General features: G+C 33.1%; 2 long non-coding RNA genes across 3 annotated transcripts; one reads left to right on the top strand and one right to left on the bottom strand.

Annotated features, from left to right (window-relative positions):
• Positions 1–7,773: 7,773 nt before the first annotated feature.
• Positions 7,774–10,583, top strand: LOC148780968 (uncharacterized). Its single transcript, XR_016060072.1, has 2 exons — positions 7,774–9,818; positions 9,977–10,583. It is a non-coding gene; the product is annotated as an uncharacterized LOC148780968 (long non-coding RNA).
• Positions 10,584–11,077: 494 nt separating this feature from the next.
• Positions 11,078–12,433, bottom strand: LOC110006682 (uncharacterized). 2 transcript variants are annotated; one of them, XR_016060071.1, is made up of 3 exons: positions 12,143–12,425; positions 11,559–11,612; positions 11,078–11,474 (listed from the first exon to the last, which is right to left on the bottom strand). It is a non-coding gene; the product is annotated as an uncharacterized LOC110006682 (long non-coding RNA). The 2 variants fall into 2 exon arrangements; XR_002279832.2 differs by lacking the exon at positions 11,559–11,612 and having other exon boundaries at positions 12,143–12,433.
• Between the last annotated feature and the right edge of the window lie 2,981 nt (positions 12,434–15,414).

Below are 15,414 nucleotides of genomic sequence, written 5' to 3'. Positions count from 1 at the left end.
CCCAATTAACATAGACTATTCATTTTGGTGGGATGTTTAGAACTAGGCATTAGATGAACAATATTAAAAAAGAAAAAAATGATTTTGAGGTTATAAAAGCTATGACTCTGAAATTCACAAAATGAATGGTCTGGATTCATTTTTGGAGGGGACTCATTTTGACCATATCTAGGGTTCAAATTGAATTTTGTTTTTTAGGGATTGATTATTGAGATGAAGAGAGTGTGTGTGCAAAATTTGGGGTCATACAAATACCACAAACATGGTTTTCTTGAAGTGTCGTTGCATTATACTATGATACAACCAATGCATTAGATCATTGCTCATATATATATATATGGGCAATGATTTCATGTGACAGTTATATAGTAATATGATGCAACAACCTTCAAAAGCCATGGTATGGCTATTTGTTTTTGGTGGGGGACTTATTTTGGCCATATCTAGGGTTCAAACTGAACTTTCTTTTTTGGATTAAATATTGAGGTGAAAAGAGTATGGGTGCAAAATTTTGGGTCATACAAATACCATAAACATGGTTTTCTAGAACTATCGTTGCATAATATTATGATACAACCATTGCATGAAATCACTGCCCTATATATATATATATATATATATATATATATATATATATATATATATATATATATGGGAGTGGATTCAGTACGCCCACTAGCGGACCTCTACATTAAACACCAATGGCCCAGACTGAAATTTTAGGTGTACAATCTTCTCATCATAGCGCACCAAATAAAAATATAAAAAAAAATAATCTGTTAAAAAAAATTGACCAAAATACCCCTGAAATTTTATAGCAGTAATTTGGTCATTTTTCATATAAAATATTATTTTTTATATTTTTCAAAGATTCACCTATGTTTTATGTACACACATTCTAAATTTCAGATCATTCCGATTTGTGAAAAATAAATTAAAATTCAAATACTACCGGACATCCAGGATTCGCATATCGGCCTAGATTCAATCTGGGCTGTTGGCGTTTATATATATATATATATGATAATCTAAACTTCACAACCTTTCAAATTACAAAGGTTAAAGTTATAGAGAGTTGTGAATATTGAATTTACTAATTTTGTAGTCTATTTTTTTTAAAAAAAGTGATTTTTTATGATATCTTCATCATTAAGTAAGGGTAATTTTGTAAATATTACTATAAGACAAAAAGTACTTTTGTCATCTTCATAAAGGGTAAAGTTGAAATTTTTACTAAAAAACAATGGCACTTTATAAATAAAATTTCAGGACACTAACTTCCAAAATGCCATTGTACTTTTGTAAAAATTTTAAATTTGTCCCTGCTTAATGGTTGATTGAAGCGTTCACTTCGTTGTCAGGTTTTCATGTCGGTTGTGAACCTATCAACCAGGTATGCATCAACCCATTGAGTGCGACAACCATATAACCACTTGAGCCAACTTTCCTCTTGAAGATCAACCAATTAGTCTCAAACTGCTCAACTGTGTAGGCTGCAATACACTTCTTGAATACCTCTAAGAATAATGGGTGTGCATGCTCAACGTGGCTTAGATGTGTTTTAAACTTTCCCATGATGTCACTTGCAATAGTGATGATTAGTATTCAGGAAAACTATCTTAACTGCAACTGTTATAGCTATAGCCTGATCAATGATAATTGTACCTGGTTGGCGGCCTCCCATTACTTCTAGTCAGTTCTCAAATAACTATGAAGATGAGAACACATCCGATGAAAATTGTGTTAGCGTGATGATTAACTCTAAGGATTGGGCCAAAGGGCATACTGTATTCATTTGTTTGGTATGTGGTGTCAAAGGTTACCACGTCATTAAAAAATTGGTATGACATACTTTGAATCAACCCATAAAATACCAAACAACCTCCCCATCTCATCAAGTCGAATCCTATAAAAGAAGTTAGGGTCCAATTCATTCTTCGTATGCAACCAATCCATAACAAGATTACCCTCTTTCCCTTTCAGTTGTTTTCTTTTTCTAGTTACGTGATTCTCAAGGTCTTTCTCAATGAAAGGGACATTTTCTACCGCACTAGCCTCTTCAATAAGGTAATCCATCATAACCCTAGATTTAGCCATAGAAGACTCCAATGTGTCAATCACCCTTTTCAATGTGCTTGGTATCTTTCGATGGTGTTTGGTATCTTTCGATGAGAGCGAACGAATATAGTCTTGTTGGGCGTTGTGAGAATATGATTATGTTATTTTGCAACCTTCGCAATAACCCATATATTCTTCTCATCCTTCTTAATGCGGATCTTTGCTTGACATCCACAATTTGTGTGGGGGCGAGCATTTTCACTGCCATCATACATCTCACCAAGAAAACCTTGCCTACAACATTCTAAAATCCGACTAATTCTTCCACCATGTTTCCATATGGTCCTTCCCTTTCTTATACCAAACCCTACCAATTTTGCATACTTATTATAATAATCATAAGTTTCATCTTTGTCAGTAAATGTCACTCCTATTGTCGGTTCGATACTTGCACCTCTTGCTAGGGCTGCCTCTACATCTACAAGTATTCTCCATCTATTACAACTATGTCCTTATCAGATGGAGAATCATGGCAAGCTTCATCCACGATAGCCTCAGCACCACATTCATGCCCATTTTTTGAATTAATAATGTTGAAGGGAAAGGAAGGAGATTCTGATGTTGAGGCATCCATGACACACGCATAGTATACCATCCAACCTCCTCTGTTCGCGTTGATATAGGAATGGGTTGTGTCGAGATCTAATCCTTCTATCGGGAGCTACTCTCTCCAATGTCTCCAAGTACACCATCATTCATATTGTTATCCTGGGGCTCCTCTAATGGGATTGGTCAATACTTTGATAGCCAAATGCCTCATTCCTTGGGTTTGATACCATCTCTCAAGAGCTCTGTGCTACGGTGGATGTCCTCCCACTACATTATAAAACCTAATGTTAATTGGCAAAAATAGCTCAACAATGAATACTAAAGCAATTCAACATTAATAATGGGATGTGGTGTTGGTGCCCTACCACATTGTATTCACCCTGATAACCTCGAGGATTGTATTTGGAGTCTTTGGTTGGTCCTACCCAACCTTGCTAAACGCATCAGTAGGAGTCCTGCCCAACCATGCTAATCTCACCAAACGATAATAGAGCTCTTCTATATTGAGAGGTTGCACTTCAAAAAAGTGCAACATTAAAAAACAAAGTTCATTTTTACTTTATACATAAAATGAGGCCAGAAAATCATGTTATTCTAGATCGAAGTGAATTTGCCTAAGAAATTTTTTTGAGAAAGTAATTTGCCTAAAAATTATAATATAGATTATAAACAAATCCAAGATCATTTATTCAAAAAGTAGTTAAAAGCATACATATGAAACTTATCAGGGTAATGAAAACCTAGAAACTATTTATTGAAGTCAAAATTTCTAAATTTAAGGAGAGAAAAAAGAATCATATGTACACCTACAAAGAGTGTTTATTTTTTGAGGAAGCAACAAAGAGAGTGCTATTTGCAAGAGAGAGAGAGAGGAACAAAATAGTACTAATGATAGTAATAACAACATCAACTCAGGATCACAAATGTTCCACATCCATGCTCCACGGAAAATTAAAAAAAATGAATTTATTTAATATTCATTTCTCAATAAATATTTTCTGTTCATTAATTCCAAGTATTAGCAAATGTTACTGAACAAAAAATAAGCAATCGATCTATAAAAGACAAACAAAAAACCACTGCAAAATTTTGCTCTACAATCACTTCAGGACCATATCAAAAATGAAAAAAACAACAATAACAAAAGAGAAACTAACTAAAACCACCCAATTGACCCAATGAACGATGAGTAAAAAATGCACAAATCAAACCAAAATTAACAAAATAATACCATAAAACAAAATATCAATTTTTATCAAAAGAAATAGCTTTATTCACAAATTTGAGGTGCACTCACCTGAATTGATATTTGAGGTAACATAATTCTAAGCCATTAAGTCTTTTTTACCGTGTATGTCATCCGTATATTTGATATTTGTGATTGATTTTCCTTTTCATTGCTAAGTTTGGCAAAATATAATATGCTTGCAAAGCTAAATTTTGAGGAACTTGAGGAATCCGATATTTAGGTAGATCATATTCAACAATTCGACGAGTTTTTTTTTTTTTCTTCAATTGCTATTTCTTGTTCCATACCATTGCTTAATACAAACTTTCACAAAGATACTAATCAATGGAAATGCAAGGTGCTGAGGAGAAATGAATTAAGGTAGAATACCATACACTTGAGAAAAACCAGTTGAGCTCTGGGGATGTATTTGCGTCAATTTTTGGGTTGTTTTTTGGAAAAAAATGGGTTTTATTCTTGATTTAGGGTTGAAGTTTATTCAGAATTGGGGGTTCGATTCAAGCAAAACAAAAAACACATGAGGATAAGATTTGAGGTGCGCTTACCTGAATTGATGTCGAAGAACTTTGCATGGCAGAGCTCCAACTTCTGTAGCAGCCAGGAAGGTCGAGAGGTCTTTGGTGTTGTCTTTGGCAGCATGGAAGATCGAGAGGGTTTTAGGCACATCTTTGGCAACAAGAGAGAAGATGGGGCTAAGAAGAGAGCAAGCGAGGAAGAGAGGGGTATGGCCTAAAATAAATTTGGGTTTGAGGCTTTCGGGCCATTCACGTTACGTGCGCAGGTAGGGTTTCGTTTTATCACACCCCTTCGTTTTATTAAATTGAAACAAACGGCGATAATAGATAGGCGAAATCACTGTTTCCATTCTCCTATAGGCGTTGGGAAGACTTTATATATATATATATATAATAGAGAAAAATTGTTATCCTCAATTTTATCTATTATCTCTTATAGCCCTTGAAATTTGCCATTTATAGAAACATATGAAATCTCTCTTATTACAATAGGGAATGATCATTTGGCTAAAACACCGTCTGAAATTGCTGCTATATTTGTTAAATATCATATGCACCCAGAATTGGAGGGAAAATCCCAAGAGTATTATGAAAATATCATGATTGAAACTAAGTCAGTATTTATACATCATCATTACATAAATGCTTACGCAATAGCATACTCAAAACTACAAATACTAAAGATTGTCTCTTATAAAGATTGGGGATTTGATCATTTAAAGATAAGATATATGAGCAATAGCGGCCTGAAAATAAGGTTCTACAATTATTATGATTATATTAAAACATGGAGCATGATATTATGCTAACCGAGACACATAGTTGGTTTATATAGTTTAAAATAAAATCCTTATAGGATTTTCCCAACTAGTTTAAATATTAGTTCCTCACATTGGGGTTTTAAACCATAAATATTTACCAAAAGACTTAATTGAGTCTCAAAGGATATTTATTGAATATAATAAAAAATAATCCTAAAAGGAATATGCACTTATATTTTGTCACCTTATCTGAGGTGCCCTGGATTATGAAATGGTCTTATCAGATCTCAAATGATAGCAATGATAGATAGGATTATATCCCAGAATTGCAACAAAAAATTTTTGTTCGTTGGTGAGATAGATACACCTATCATTCTCTTAAACCAAAGAAATTAACTCTTAAAAGAGTTCCAAAGAACGCTACTCCTGAAACCGAGGAGCTCATTCTTGAAACAAAGGAATCACAAAATGATCTAGTAAAATATGTAGAAGATCTACAAAAACAATATCCTAAAATGACTAAACAAGAGTTAAAAAGACAACTCCTAACAACCCTAGCAGCCGAAGAAACTGAAGATATGTCTACCTTAGCCGGTTCAACTAAAGAAGAAAATGATGAAGGGCTTAGCAAAGAACTATAACCATTTTCTCAACCGTATCAATAGATTGTACAAATAGATGATGGGACGGACCAACTCCAAAATATCTAGGATACATATCCCAAAAGAATCCATAAAACATGGCCATTGAAGAATCACTAGCAAGACAGGTAGCCGACCATAAGAATCTACTATAGTCACTTACCAACTTTCACATGAAAACACTGTGGAGGAGCTACGGGCTTAATAAAATTTAAAGTCCAATGACACCTTTTGTGGACTTAATAAAATTTAATGTCCACCGACACCTTTTGTGGACTTAAAGCCTTTTGAAATCTAAAGCCTATAAAGGGGAAGGGGCACCTCTTATCTAGACATCTCTCGAAGTTTACCCCTTTAAGTTTTCCTTATTTCAGAGTTCTCTACCTCTCTCTCTTTGTAAAATACTATTATATATTTGGTAGTGTGTCACCAGCTGTCGCCTATAGTCCTTCTACGATCCATTGTTCTCTACAACTGTTATGTAAGTCTTTAATTTTCACTATAATATATGGAGTGTTTGTATTATCGCGCATATGTTTAGCTTATCATTTATGCTTCCGGGTTTTCAAATAGTCTTGTGCTTATCATAGTATCAGAAGCCAAGTTTGAGGAAAATTAGTTGTTTAGGGTAGTAATTTAGCTTAAGGAAGTTAAGTGACAAAGTCTCACAAACAAAGTCGCAGTGAGCCTAGAACCCTGTAAGACCTAGAAGAGGCAAGATAGGGGTTATTTCATGTTGACTCATCATAAAGCTGAATTAAGAATTAGTTACTATCTAAATGGCAAAGTTTTTGAGATCTTTGTCTCATACCTCTAGTAGTACCTCATCGTCATCATCTTTTTCTAATTTGCTGCGTGTTAATAATAGTACTAAGGTGATTATCAAAGATATTGAAAAGAAATTAAATAATTGAAATATACCAAAGGTAGCAATTAAAGATGTATATCATAAAGGCACTTTTAGTTTTAAGACCGATTATGTCATAAAAACTGTTGAAAAAAAAATACTTGTTAATGAGTCTCCTAATAGGTTCAAGTTATTATCAAAACACATGTTAAACGAACATATAACTATATTCATATAGGATTGATACAAGTAGGTATTAAACCATTAGTAAGAACTACACACCTCAGTCTTCTTATCCCTAAGAGATTGCAGGCATAGAAGGTTTGCATATTCCTTATTAGGAATCATTGAGTCCAGTTTAAGTGATGGGCTAATATATTTTAACTGCTTCCCTAATTTTTCAGTCTCATTGGCTCATAAAATGTCCTCAAAGTTTTAAACTTAAATCTTAAAACTCAAGGATTTAATATGAAATTGGTTCACAGAATCTGGCTATTGTATACATGATTTGTTATAAAGCCATGATAACTATCTGTCATGATGTGAAAAGGATAGATGAAAAAGGACATACAGTCTTTTTTCCAAACGAATATTGAGAAATCCAATCTGATAGGTCCTAGGACTATCTCTTGGAATGAAATTAGACTACCTGAAAGGTGGAATCTACATGAGGAGATTCCTCCTCAACCTCTTGAAAATAAAGATGTAGAACACATAATTTAATATTCGAATGGGGAAGTAGAAATACACTACTCCTCAACTTCTTGAAAATAAAGATGTAGAACATATAATTGAATATTCGAATGGAGAAGTACAAATACAATTTAACCCCTTAAAGTAGACAAGGATCAATTTATCGGATGTGCTTCCTTGAATACCAGCCAGGGCTTCATATTCCTTAGTTGCCCCAGACTGATTATGAAAAAGAACATTATAATATTATTCTTGAAGAGTAAGAACGACCCCATAATAGGTCCAAAGACCTTACTATAGGGTAGAAACTTTAGGGTCCTCAAACCAGGAACCTAAGGCCCCTACATCTCCTACGTTCTCTGATATGAATTTAGTGCAGCCTTCTGTCCCAAAAGGCATTTGGGATTTCAGAGCATACTTCATATTCTAGTTTTCTTTGGAAAATATTTATTTCCCTTAAGTTTTGGATTTTTTAACTTTTCTTCAATATTTTTGTATTTAGTCACTTCTTTTAGAGAGCAAAAACTTTTCTTTCCCTTCTATTTGATTTTTAATAAGTTTTATGTCAGTATTTTAGATTTATCAATAAACTCAAATTTAACCTTACATCCATCAATTTTATGATTCAATTGTTGTTTCATCGAGTCTTATGGAAACATCATATTTAAAAATGGTGTTCCAAGTATTATTGGTTGACTTAAATTTTTAACCATAATTTATAAAATAAAATTTTTTAGGCAATTTTATGATTCAATTGCTGTTTCTTCTGTATAATTAAAATTATATTTGCTTGAATTCAGCCAGTTTTGTCCCAAAAGAATGTTTGGGTGGCTTTGATTTATATAGCCCTTACAATTTTTAATGAATAAGCCCCAAAATTCTCTATTGTATCAACTATCAACATTATCTATTTTTGTTTCTCCATAAATCAACACGTAGTTTGCATGGCTAAATTGATATTGATCAATCAAACTTTTCACTTGTTTCTTGGCTTTTATTTATTTATTTTTTGGTGGAAAGGTTTAAGGGTTGGCTCTTTTCCCGGCTGTGGATTGTTAACAAAGTGCACAACGTCCATATATTCAAGACGCTCGCAAAGTGCTCAATAAAATTCTCAGTAGAGTCAAGTCATTAGCAATGCTCAGCAACATTGCCTACTTCACACATATTTGGTGATCAATTTTTTTTTTTTTTTATCATTTTTACTATGCTATATTGTAACTATGGAAATAAATTGCAAAACATCCAGCAACTTGATTTCTTTCTTTGATTATGGCCATTATACTATGCTACTCTCGGTATGAATTTCCACCATATTTTTGCATTTGTTATTGTAATATTGAAAGTCTACAAAACATCAGTGGATATTTTTCTTCTTGACAAGCTAAATGGCTTAATGGGATTACATAGGACTTGTTGGCTCAACTTAATAAGCTTTAAAATGCAACAAGGCAAAAGTTTAAAGAGAAACTGGACTTTGTTATCTTATTCGCTTTGGAGAGAGAATACCAATTTATGATTTGTGATAGAATTTTCATTGAGATTCCTTGGAGGTTATATATTTAATAATGTTGCTTTTTTCAGATGTTGAATTATTAGTTAATAGCATCCACTACTTAGGATTTGGCTCTTGCAGACCATTGTGTCTCGGGATGCTTGATGTTTGTTTTACCTGTCAGGTTCATACCTACAGTCCTTTGGCATTTAGGGTTCTTCAACCCAATCAAGGGGAATTTGTAATGACTAATGATGAAACCGTTTTCTAAGTACTCGTCTTTTTCATATATTCTCGCGGCTTTACATAGGACAACTCATTTTCAAAAGTAATCTTGTGGTTTTTAAGAGTATTTCTGATATTGTTTTTTCTTTGTATGCTTCATATGCCACAATACGACAAGTAAATAATTTCTTTTCACAATCGGTTAATTTTTGGAAAAATTATAAAATACACCCTAAAATGAACTATCTATGCAACTTACCCCCACCGTAATGTTTTTTCACGCTTTTTCCCCCAAACAATCTTTCCTCGCAAAAATCCCCCCAAGGTAAAAAGTTCTTAATTTTTGGATGGAAATGCCTTTCTAGTACAAACCAAATCAATTCGCGATCCCAAGTAGAGTAGTGCCGGAGCGCAGTATACTACTGCCGGAGTGGAATGGCAAGAAGCACTGCTGAAGCGCGGTGCTACATTGCCGGAGTCCGTATTTTCAGTGCTAGAGCGTGTTCTCAAATTATCGGAGTGGACTGCCGGAGCGTGCAATATCACTGCTGAAGCGCACTTCTCAGTATGCTGGAGCGATGCGGGCCAGACAAAGCTCTGCCGGAGCGCACAATGTGACTGCCGGAGTGCACACTTGGACTGTCGGAGTGCAGTCCTCCATTGCCGAAGCCGAAGGCCGTGTGAAAAAAAACAAGAGAGAGAAGGCCGTGTGAAAAGAAACGAGGGTATTTTAGTCTTATTTTATGTTACTTTTGGGTTGGGGGGGTTTTTGCGAAGAAAGGGTGTTGGGAAAAAAAAATGTGAGAAAAAATTGAGGTGGGTTAAGTTGCGTAAATAGTCTATTTAAAGATGTATTTTGTAATTTTCCCGTAATTTTTTACAGGTACACAAGTAGGCCCCATATAGAAAGTCCTACCATTAGGACTATTCTTGACTGCATTTTGGGGCAGTAAACAATTTTGGGCAGCATATTCTTGGCACAATATTGCCGCAATATTGGAGCAACAAAAAATTTTGAGCAGCACTATTCTTGGCACAATATAGCTGCAATTTTGGGCAGCAAACAATTTTAGGTAGCACTATTCTTGGCTGCAATTTTGGGGCAGCAAACAATTTTGGGCAGCACTATTCTTGGTACAATACAGTTGCAATTTTGGAGCATCGTACAATTTTGGGCAGCACTATTCTTGGCACAATATAGCTGCAATTTTGGGGCAGCAAATGCTCCTTTGTTTGGGAATTTATTGAACAACTAATTTGAGCATATAGATGCAATTTGTTGTGATTAAGTGAGAACAAGTATAAGTTGGAATGTGGATGCAATATTGAGGTTGTGCATCAAATGTAATGTGACTTCTTGATTATACGCAATAGATAAGTTACTGTTCTTTGGCTACTTATTTTTCTCCTCATAGAGATTTGAAGGCGTATCATAATGTCTTACACTGTTTTACGCATATATGCAGTTCAAGGAACTAAGAAACTGTCAATTTCTTTGTTGTGTGTTGGTTTCACAGAAAGAGAGAGAGAGAGCGAGAGAGAGAGAGAGATCAAAGCATTCATTGGTTGCAAATGCAATAATAGTATGACCACTATTAATACTGCTAGTATAAAATTTAAGCACTATGATTACAACATGTGGAAATACCCATTGGTACATAGATTACCCATATCTTGTTAATTGTAATTTTGCTTGTAGAGATTGGAGGGTGAGCTCAATATGCTTTATATTGTAGTTCAAAGATACAAACACTCTAAGAATTAGGATTCCCACAAGGTATCAATTTTTGTTTTGTATCAGAGAGAGAGAGAGAGAGAGAGAGAGTTGAACAAAATTAGTAATTTCTTCCATCGAGTAATTCTCGTAGTCCATTTTTGCATCAAATCCTATTAACAGACAAAAGCATTCACATGTATCATGATTTGCAATTTGTGTGTGTGTCTGTGTGTATGAGTGTGGAGCAGGGAGGGTGGAAGAGAGAGATTGCCATTAATACTGCTCATATAAAATTTGAGCAATTGCATTGCATGTAGATATACCCATTGTCACCTCCTAGAGATTCACAATCGACTAGGGTCATACAACAAGTTACATGTATCTACTTCCATTAGAAGACTTTTATTCTTCTATACAAAATAAATATTACATATGGCTCTCTTTTGTACTTTGGATGTCAAGTGCATATCTTCTTGAGCTTTGTACTCTGAGAAAATAACTGAAAACTTTGCTCCTCCAAATACTTTTGATAAAATAGAAGCTTGAAGAATCTTTCACAATTGATACAATCTTGAATTTGAAACTTTAAATGCCAAAACAATATTAAGCACTTTGACTGTCACAAACTATTGCACTCATTGATGCATCCATCTTCACTGTTCGTCTGCAAGTAGGCCATAAACATGATATATGTGAATGCTCTCTCTCTCTCTGGGAACACAGATAAGCATTTGAAAATCATGTTTACCATCGCAGTACATCTTTGGCTCCATCTTTACCTTGGTATGATCTAGAACCTCTACTGCAAATTTTATTGAACACTTTGAGGGCACAATAAGGAAAATTTCAAAAATGTGCAAAATCCAATGCATAAAATTCTCAATATTCCAACAAAAAAAAAGAAAAAACGAAGAAGCAAAACAAAGATAAAAACATGTCTAAAATTTTTCTATTGACTAAATTTAATGCCTTTTTTTTTTTAATATATTTGATAGAAATAGTATGTCATCCAAATTCAAACTCTAACCCTATGGCTGCCACAATTTCATTCAGATAATTAACACTTGCACTATAAATTGCAAAATACGGCAGTTTAGAATGAAATCCACAAATATATTGATTTTTCTTCCAAATTTATTTTTTGGGTTTCTATTGTTTCAGGCCAAGAAAGACCTCTATCCCCTCATTTGGGTTTTCCTTCTTTTAAACCAAAAAAGCCCTGTATACTCTGAAACGGTTAAAGAGAGAGTGTTTATAAGAGGAATGTTTGCAGGGAAAAGAGTGGCTAATTAAACCATTAGAAAAAATGGTGCACAATATGGGGACTCATACCAAGATTTTTGCTGGAGGGTCCGCAATGCAACACAAAGAGATACCATGCGACATTACTTCGAACAGTTTGGAGAGCCATAAGAGGTTGTTGTGATCACTGGTAAAAAACACAGATTTTTTCCAGGTAGAGTTGGTCAGCAAGATTAGAGAGAATGTGTAGAAAGAGAAAGATGGGAGAATTCAAGATCATAGAGAGAGATGGGGAAGCGTGATGCTAGAGAGAGAGGGTGGTTGTGAAGGCAAAGATTTGAGATAGGGCTGGAGGGAGTGGAGTAATCCAAAATCTAAAAATTTCCCTTTTGTTTTAAAAAAAAATTTAACGAATAGTCAAAAATACCTTTTTAATTGATCTTTAACATTTAAGAGCAGGAAAAAGTTTTATACATACTCGAGGCTCTAACCAATCAAATTAGAGCCTATCTCAAAAATTTCACTAGAAGGGGTTTTTTTCGGTGCCCAAATATCCTCAAATTGATCATCTCCACATCAAGATGCATTGACATGAGAAAAAAATTAATTTCAAGTTTTGAAAATAGTGCATCTTGTAATGCATTTTTAGATATTCAATTTTAAGATTTTTAAGTTTTTATAGATCTCCTCAATTTATTCTATGTTTTAAAGTTTAAATTTTATAATTAAAGATGGAAATATATTTTAAGGCTATCATAAAGATTTTTAGTATTGAAAACACATTTTTCGATACTATTTGAAAGTAGGATCTAATTTGATTGTTTTGAGCCTGGGCTCTATACAAACTGCACCCGAGAAGAGAATAAGCACAACAAAGGTAAAAAGACTAAGGGAATCTATCTTTAACCCATATTATTTGGGGGCTTGTTGTGTTAGCCTAACATACATATATATATATATATATATATATCATGGGAGCCATCAGATCTTCATCATATGATTCAGAATGTATATCACCGTATGAATTTTAATTTTTTTTTTCAAATCTGATTAAGATGAAATTTTGGATGTATATACCTAATACTATTGCGCACCATATAAAAAATAAAAAAATTATTTTTAATAATTTTACATGACCAAATTACCTTTGTTATTTTCAGTGGTATTTTGTTCATTTTATATTTTGAATTTTTTTTTTTAATTGTGCACCCTATGTTTTAGTACACACGTCTAAAAATTCATTGTGATCCAATTTCTAGAAAAAATATTAAAATTCATTTAGTGATATGCATTCTAAACCACATGATGAAGATTGGACAGCTCTCATTCTACATATACTACTATTCATTATAGCTGTCAAGCTATCGTTAGTTTTTTCCATATATATATATATATAATAGAATGGGGAAAATTACGTAAATATTTGTTTTATTTTTCATTAGCACAAAAATATCTAATACTTTTCATTATTACACGTATGCCCGTTTTTTTAACTTTATAATAATTTTTTTAAAAAAAATATGAGACACTCATTTTCAGTTTTTCAAAAATTAAATTTTTTAAAATTTTGGTAATTTCGGTTTTCAAAAACCAAATTTATTTTTTTAAACTTCATAACAATTTATTTTCAAAATTATCATATTTTTTGTTTTATATAAACCTAAAACTCGTATTCTACAATCCAGTAACTTCAAGATTTCTATTTGAATTAACACGATTTACAGTTTTTCAAAAATAAAAAAACTTCTATTTTCAGTTTTCTCAAAAACCGAATTTCTAATGTTTTCGGTTTTTCACATATTCTACATTTGAGTAACTTTATGTGTTGTGTTTTAATTATACACGATTTTCGGTTTTTCAAAAACCAAAAATAGATTTTTGGTTTTTGAAAAACCGATATTCTAATTTTTTCAGTTTTTTAAAAACCGAAATCCGAGTAACTTTATTTTGTTACTTTTATGCATGTTTTCTCTGATAGATGGTTTTGTATAAGGAAACTTTTTCAGTTCATGAAGTTATCTTCAATTGTGTTTACAAAAAATACGAAATTTTGTATACAAATTGGAAACGTCAAATGGTCATCAACCACAACAATTGATTGACTGTAAACAATATTTGCCTGTAAGCTGCTGTACAAGACGGGCTTATAAGCAGTGGAAGCAAAATGCATTTTTATAGAGATGGTTGCATTGCTGATATAAACAAAAAAACTTTATTCTATTTCAATGCACAATTTTCCTGATGTTGCATTCCTCAATATCACTTGTTTTTCTGGCAACTTATAAATCATGTACACTTTGTATGGAATTTTAAGCTAATGGAGTTTTCGGTTAGAATTGAAAGGATTCTGCAAATATTTGTGTGTGAGAGTTGTGAGAGAGGTAAGACATAGAGAGAAAAAACTGTAGAGAGAAGAGAGAGGAGCCCCAAAAGTTTGTGGTGAGAGAAAAGCACGGTTCAAAGCAGTTAAATGGATGTAGCTTAATTTTGGGTTTTTAAAAGCTGAAATAATGTCCATTTCGATTTTTGAAAAATCGAAATTGGACAGTTTGGTCTTTCTAAAAAATAAGGTTGCGAAGTCAAAATAACATGTTGATAACAACATAAAAGAAAACGGATATTTATATGATTTTCCCCATATAATAACAAAAATGAAATGTCGCATGTCAATTGTCGCCTGTGTTACACTCTTCAAAAAAATAAAACAAAACAACGTGGCCTGTGTTGGATCGGAATAAGAAATATGGTGCTATCGACAGAGTTCAGGGACCAAAAGCCCAAGCCTGGTTCTCTTTTATGTGAAAGTAAAGTCCGATGCCTTTTCATCTAGGGGTTATCTCGATGGGGTACAATAAAAAAAACTAAGTTTTATCTAAAAACTAAGTTTTTTTTAAGACGACAATTTTAAACTTAAAGTTTAAGTATATGATGTTTGCATAACACCATGTGAGAATCCAAGTTTATATTTCTACTGCTCGAATTCACTTATTTGGAAATCTCATTTATTTATTTGAGATGCAACCCTACTTATTCATATTTAAACAAGCCTTATTTTTCCAGAAAAAGTATCCAATAAGACCATTTACAGGTATAAGAAGGTTATAATATTAGATGCAAAATCAAGTGGCATGGTGTACTATTGATTAGATTCAAAATCTCAAACAAAATTTCTCATGCTTTATCATTCAGTCTAATATATCAATTTTCACATCTGATGTATAAAGGAAAGTTGTGATACTGTTGTTCCAAGATAAAATAGTTTTATAATATACAATCCCATTTTTCAAGGTATAATAGACATAAGTAAAATGTTGAGGATGTCTCACTACATAGATTCGAGAATGTCAAAATCAACGTGAACA

Source organism: Amborella trichopoda, chromosome 8 (genome assembly GCF_054954075.1).
Source record: "Amborella trichopoda isolate Santa Cruz 75 chromosome 8, AtrichopodaSantaCruz75HAP2 v2.0, whole genome shotgun sequence".
In the NCBI taxonomy this organism is placed as follows: domain Eukaryota; kingdom Viridiplantae; phylum Streptophyta; class Magnoliopsida; order Amborellales; family Amborellaceae; genus Amborella; species Amborella trichopoda.
The sequence above is the reverse complement of the archived record's forward strand: the minus strand, read 5'-3'. Positions and strand labels throughout refer to the sequence as shown.